This window comes from Phoenix dactylifera, chromosome 9 (assembly GCF_051530095.1).
Source record: "Phoenix dactylifera cultivar Ajwa chromosome 9, Ajwa_hap1_PhDact_Kaust_v1.1, whole genome shotgun sequence".
Classification (NCBI taxonomy): domain Eukaryota; kingdom Viridiplantae; phylum Streptophyta; class Magnoliopsida; order Arecales; family Arecaceae; genus Phoenix; species Phoenix dactylifera.
The window spans coordinates 2,122,630-2,130,109 of NC_143198.1; positions in this window are offsets into that span (position 1 = coordinate 2,122,630).

The following is a 7,480-nucleotide window of genomic DNA, read 5'->3' on the forward strand; positions in this document are numbered from 1 at the left end:
CTAATGTTGTGTAGGTGCAACATAGATAATTTATTCCAAAATTTGGAAGCATTGATTTATCATCAGATGGATGATATTCCACTAATCACGAATGCTTAAGAGTTTAATTGGATGATCAAATGCGCTTTAAGATGTGCAACACAAGTTGCATGCAACCTCTCCTTTGCATCTGGATGGTCCAAATTGAGTTATAAACTTAATCCAAAAAGTGGGGAAAAAACCTGAATTTTGGATGGCTGAGTAATTTCAGAGACTCTGGGGATTTCATTGTCTATCAGGACTGTTTATAAGAGACCTGGATTCTCAGACAGGAGAATATAACAACTTGGCAAGTAGCTGTCGGCCTGCTGCGATGACTGAAAGGTATGTGAGTTTTTGAGTAGTTGTGTAGGTTATGTTCAAGAAATTAACATCTACTAGTTTGATCAGATGGTATAATTATCTATATGAATCTGACTCTTTGGATAAGTTGAGCAGGAAAACAGATGATTTCATTGCTAACTGCTATAATTCTGATCTGAGAAAAGATGAGTAGGTTTCTTTAGACAAGTTTAGAGATGTTTACAAACAAACTCTAGTGTTCGACAGCTTAAGATTTGCATACAACTAGAATTCGTGTGTTGTCCTCCTCAGCCGTTCTATAAAGGTCCAACAGGCAATCCAGTAGCTACAGCACAGATATCTTTTATGAAGTGCCATTTTTTTATTGAGTAATAAATTAAAAAAAAAAAGCATACAACCATTGTTGCTTTGTTCCCCATTCTAGAGTTGGTCTCTGATAACAATCATTTGGAAGTGACTGGTGGTCGGGAAACAGTCCTCTGTTGGAAGAACAATGGTATGATAAAAAAAAGAAACACAAGTTAAAAAAAAAGGACCTCTCCTAAGCTCTATTTGCATTAAGAAATAGGTGAATAATATCTTTTATTTTAAGAATAAATTGTTATTTTACTTGGTTTAAATTGTTCGGCATCCTGCAGTAGTAGACTAAAACAGAAACTATTACACAATGTTAAAATGCTGGTATGGCAACCTTTTATTTGCTCCCTTTTACTTGAGCTGCAGAATCTTCTGAATAAAGCCTCAAGATAATAAGAAGTTGCATATTAGCTGTGACAGCCTAGAATTTTACCAAAAAAAGCTAAGCAGAAGATGTTATTTAGATTCTTTAGCTCTATATAAGTATTTAATATCTATACAATGCATAGCCTCCGTTCAAATCTTGACGGCTTTACTAGACTAAAAATTCAAATCCATTCGAATCTAATAATAAGCATCATGATCAGCTTATGGATAGTTTTCATGAACTCGTAGTATAGTGTTCTTCAGTCCATATAGATTATAGACTGATACCATTTATCACAACTCAAAATTTTACCTAAAAAAATTAGTTGAAGATATTATTTGAGTTTTTTTTTACTCTGCATAGGTATCTATGATTTGCCGGTGAATCACCATAAACTGTATCGTTCTTTATGGATGAGTTTATACTAATAAATCTTAGGTGGGACCCCCGCATTTGAGTTGAGGACCTCAGCCGGTCCGCCACTTATTCCCCTGGCTGGTGACTTTGATCATTCTGTGGCAGCTTTTGGTCCGAGCAAGGATCCGATCCCTTTTACATTACTTTTTTTCTCGTTGTGTTTTGATTTATTTCCTAGTGGAGTGGAGTCTCTGCCCCAAACTAGGATGAGTTGGACCCCAACTCGTCCTCCAATTATGATCAAAAACAACAATCATTATAGCAATTTTTATATGCGACCTTGCTGAAGCTCTCCACCCTCTATGTAATTTTGTACGCAACCTGAAATTGCCAACCAAAGCTTATCCCAACGTTATGTTTTTTGAAAATAAATAAGATGATACAAGTACGTTGCCATAAAAAAAAATCATTATAGCATATACTTTTACTCATAAAAAAATAAACTAGATAGACACCAAATTTTAAATAACATTCTCAAATTTTAATCTATATATATATATATATATGTTGCTGGAAATTGGACCCGGGGGCAATCTTCGGTCGAGGGAGAGGGAGCTGCGGGTCACCACGGCGGGGCGGCGACCAGTCGGCGGGCGGCGTCCTTCGTCTGGGGTGGCCGGAGAGAGGGAGCTGGGGGTCCTCACAGCGGGGCAGCGATCCGTCAGCGGGCGGCGTCCTCCGTCTGGGTGCCTGCAGACAAACCGGTGGCCGGGTTTTCCGGCGCCGGCCCTCCGACGCTCAAGTCAGGGAGGGGGCAGATAGTGTAAGGAGGAGATGAACAGTGCTTGTAAGGCGCAGAATTTCCCAACCCCCTCCTGAGAAGCCAAGGCTCCCTTTTATAGATGGGGGTCGGTTTACCTGTGATGTAACAGGGCGAGGCCATAGTACGGCTCGGCATGTGGCTCAGGTCGGCGCACGGTCAGGCGAATCATTGTACTGATGTCGGCGGTGAGGGCGTCGTACGACCCGAACCAGTACGCTACCAGGCGAATCATTGCATTGGTGTCGGAGGTATGGCCGAGATCAGAGACTTATCAGGGTTGACCAGACTCTGCTGGGCTAACTTGCCGTGGAGAGCCGAGGATCCGTAGATGTTAGGAGCCATGCGCATTAATTGTGGAGTAAGCCGGAGATCCGCATTAATGGTGGAGTAAGCCGGAGATCCACATTAATTGTCGAGTAAGCCGGAGATCCGCATTAATGGTGGAGTAAGCCGGAGGTCCACATTAATTGTAGAGTGAACCGGAGGGTTACAGCGGCCATGCGCAATAAATGCTGAAGCAGTGGCAGGGTATGGTCCTTAGTTGGACCTCGGAGGAGTACGGCCGTAGTAGGTGGCTGACAAGGGTAGACCTTGAGCGTCAGGATTTTCCTAGGTCGGAGATCTCGAGGTCGGATGTCTTGAGGTCGGGCGTTCCGAGGTCGGACGCCGACTTCGGCTGTTCAGGGTCGGCGATTGTGCGGCTTCTTGGGGGCATTTGTGTCACTTGGGGGGAAAAATCTTATTCCCCCAACACTACCCCCCGACTTCCGAGTTCGAACGGCTTGCGGGCTCGGACGTGGGAAGTAAAGTCTATCATTAAAGTTGGGGGGCGAATCTCGTCCGCGCCCTCGTGTTTCTCGGAGTGTTTATGGCGAGACCCGCGCCCTTGGGCGTTTCGAGGTTGCTTTGTTCAGCGAACTTATGGTGGAGCTCGTGTCTTTACGTTTCTCGGATTGGGTGTAACGGGGGTGGCGTCTCCTGGATCGCCAAGATCGCTTCGTGCGGCGGACCCATGATGAGGGTCCTTGGGCTTGACGAGGCGACGCCTCGATCCCGTAATCGAGACTCTCCGCTCGTGAATGAGTGTGCCGTTACGGGGTTCAAAACGGACACGCGGCATGACCTAGGATCGGACGCTTCCGATCTCGTATTACTGGATCATGGATCCGGCGAGGTGAAGGCTACATCGGGGCTCCACGTGCCCCAGGGCTTTATTAAATGAGGGGAGCGGAGGTGCCGTCCGTCCGTTCTTCAAGGTGATTCGATTCTGCGGACCCATAATGAGGCCCCGAGATCCGATGGGACAGGGCTTCGATTTCGTACCCGATTTATTGATCCGGAGTGAATACGGTGCCTCGGTCTCCGAGGTCAACACGTGGCGCAATCCGATCGGGGGATGGGAACCGACCCTGCCGATCTGGACCGCCGAGGGGGTCTATATAAACCCCTCGAGTTTGCCCTAAGGGTTTTACTTGGCTGCTTCTTATTTTTGTTGTCTTCCTCCCTTGCTTCCTTCCTCCACCGAACCTCGCCGTCGGTGCCCGGAGCGATTTCCGGCGATGTCCAGTAGGTCCCTACCTTGTGATTGCTAGGGTTCCTCTTCTCTTTTCCTCCTCCCCTATCTTCAGTTCCCCTTTATTTTTCCTGTAAAAATGGGTTTGGGTCCCGAGGAGGTAGGGTCGAGTCTGTCAGAGGAGGAGCTGGAGTTGATCCGCTCCCGCTTCTTCTTCCAGCCCGGGTTTCGCCTTGAAACTGCGGGGCCGGAGGACAGGGTGACGCAGCCACCCCCAGGTCGGATCGCGGTCTACCGCGAGACGCTCTGGGCTGGTCTGCGGTTTCCCGTTCACGAGTTCGTGAACAACCTGCTGGCCGTGTACCGGCTCGTCCCGGCGCAGTTGGCTCCGAACTCGTGGAGGACGATAATCGAGTTCTTGTCCCTGTGCCTCGGGCACGGGATCCCGATCTCAGTGGGTCTTTTCCGCCGGTGTTTTCTGTTGAAGAAGAACCCGGCGGACGCAGGGTGGCTATACTTTGCCTTTCGGGGCGGTATGTCACTCTTCCAAGGCGCCCCTTCCTCGATTCATGAGTGGAAGGGGAAGTTTTTCTTCCTGGCGTCCGAGGCGCCTTGGGGGTTCGACCCGAGGTGGGGACACCCTCGGTTGAAGGCCCTCAACAAGCTCTCCGAGCCGTCGGGGAGGGAGCTGAGGACCCTGGACTCTCTGCGAGCCCTCGGGAGGGGCAACGACCTGACCGAGCTCCTGTGGGAGGGCGCCCTGGCGAGCGTGGGTCTGAGCTCGGCGCGCTCCGAGGGTAAGGGTAGTTATATTACTTTCTTTCCTTGTCCTTTGTTTTCACTGCTACTGGTCTGACACTTAGTGAAATTTTCGTTCAGACATTCCCTTCATGCCGACCAGCAACACATCGCTTTTTTCCCGCCTGAGGAGGCGAGAGGCCGAGGCCGGCGGAGCTATGCCTCAGCCTCGGAAGAGGGCAAGATCAGACGGCGCCTCGACGTCGGCCGGGACGAGTCGCCCCGAGGCGGGGGCCTCCACAGCCGACCTGAGGCGGGCACGGGTCGTCAGCGACATGGGCCCATCAGCCCCTCCTTGCCCTGCCCCCATTGCCCAGCGGGGGGAGCCGTCCACAATCCGGCAGCAGCGCCCGGGACCTGAGCCGACTCGAGGCCCCGAAGCGAGCGGTTCCGGGACCTCGGGCTCGGGCATGCCGGGCCCTTTCCGAGCTTCCCGGGAGGAGTCAGTTGAGCCGGACTCCCCTATTCCCGAGGGGAGCTCGGCCATTCATAATGCCGAGGTCGCACGCTCCGTGCTTCGGCGTGCGATGCTTCCAGCGGACCGGGCCGAGTTCCGGAACATTCCGCTGGAGGTGGTCGTTGATAGTGCTACACCGCTCGGGTAAGCTCTTTTTCTCGATTTCCTTAAGGTCGTCAGCGAGTCCATATGTTTTCAACTCACGATTATTTTGTCTTTTTCTTTACAGCATATTCACGAGCTCGACGCCCTGGTGTTTATCGCCCAGGGTTGTCAGGAAGAGACCCGGCGGGTCTGCCGGGAGTTGGAACCGGCCAAGAAAAGAGTCGCCGAGCTGGAGGCGGCGTTGGCCGAGGCCGAGGCTCGGTGGGCGGCCACCGAGGCCGAGCGCCTTGCTATGGCGGAAGGGCTCGGGGAGGAGAAGGCCGCCCACGCCCTAACCAGGTCGGCCTTGCGCGGCACAGAGGCGCGCTTGGGGGAGGTCCAGGCCGAGGTCGCGGCCCTCAAGTATGAGGACGGGGTTTTCCGCCTCCGAATCGAGCAGCTTGAGGCCCGAGAGAGGAGGGCACTTGAGCGGGCTGATCACACCGTGGAGCTCTTCAAAGGGTCGCAGGAGTTCCGCGACATGCTCGAGGAGGAGACGGTGGACGGGTTCCTCCGGGGCTTCGAGAACTTCCGGCTGCAGATGCGCCGGTACTGCCCCCAGTATGACCTTTCAACGGTCCGTCCGAGGATGGACTTGGGTTACGGGTCCGATATGCAAGACCTTCCTGCCATTTTGACGTCCGAGGCAGGATTGTACGAACAAGACCCTGCCGGGCCCTCGACGACGGCGGCCGAGACGGATGACGTCCCGGAGGCGACACCGGCGGCCGAGACGGACGACATCCCGGAGGCGGCACCCGAGGCCCCTGCCCCCGACCCTGAGCCTGTGCCGGCTGAGGTCATTACTGTGCCAGACGACCCCCCGGATGTCGCCCCCGCAACTTGAGACTTGTATTTTTTCTTTTTCATTGTATCCGAGGTCGGCTCTTGAATGGCCGACTTCCAATTTTGTAATTGGCCCTCCGGCCCTTTGTCAATGAAAAAATACTTTCGTCATTCTGTGCTCGTCTTTCCCTTTCTCGTCGTGAATAAGGCTAGAGCCTTAGCTAATCGCCTTTAACTTTGTATCTTGGTTTTCGGGCTGCTTAACGAAGTTGCCCTTTTTCCCAAGTTATATCTTGGCCTTCTCGGATTTTAGTCATTCCGACCAAAGGGAGCTCCGAGCTTAGGTTTCTAGCAAATTTCTCTAAGTCCCACAACTCGGATCTTAGAATTGCGAAAGTCGTCACGTTCGGCCTTCGGAAAAATCCCAAGGCATCGAGGTCGGGCCTTAGCCCTTCGAGTAGGACCGGGCTAGGTCTGTTCGTGCCGCTATTCGGGGGAGTCTAGTCGGGTTTCCGAACTTGACTTCCGGGTCCTTTGTAGGGAGCGCGGGCTAATAGTCGAATTATCGCCGAAGGTTTTCATAGTTATTGCTCTCGGACTCTGCCGAGATTTCAGTGAGTAAGGCTGGAATCTCTGAAGATCGCCTTAGTATCTGTGTTCGGCTGGTGCACTTGCGGCCGGGACCGCTTTCTCAGCTAGACATCGGAGTCCATGTATGGGGGCCGAGTTGGGCCCTAACTTACGAAGACTTTGTTCAAGTTGAGACTTGACGAGTGGAGACTTGTCGAACGGAGCATGCATAATGTAGTTAGGAGATCGGTCTTAAGCCGACCCATTGGAGTAGCCCGACTTTGGGGCGGGATAGGACTCCAACGTTAGATGATTAGCGGTGTGTAGATAAAATTTGACAAGGAGGGCATCGAGTTAGATGTACCTCTTGCATTCTCGGAGTTGTGTTCCACATGGCGGAGTTGGTTGCTTCCCCTCCTCGTCGTCTTCCGGAGTCATTTTGACTTGTAAGGGGGCTCGGGCTTCTCACGGACCCGACGACACCCACCGAAGTTGAGAGGATCTGGGGAGGCTTTATTGATCTACAGTTCTTTTCGAGGTCTGTTGCCCAGAGATGGTCACCCAAGAGGGGGGTGAATTGGGTGTTTTAAAACTTTTTGGCTAATTTAAAAATAAAACACACAAATATATGAACTAAAGCAAAGATAAAGCGATAAGAAGAGACAACCACAAACACACGGTTTTATAGTGGTTCGGAGCCTTCACCGCTCCTACATCCACTCCCCAAAGCGCCTTGAAAATTTCCACTATAATCCAAGATTACAGTACGGTAGTTTTGCGAGTTCACTACCCAACTCGTTTTACACCGGGCTCACAACAAACCCAAAACCCCCAATTTCTCTTAGGCTTGGGACGCCCTTTCCCTTGTTCCAAGTCCCTTGACTGGAACAAGCACCACAATAAAAGAGTGTACAAAAGGATATAAAAGCTCTAGAAAGCAAATATAGCACTTATGAACAATGAAAC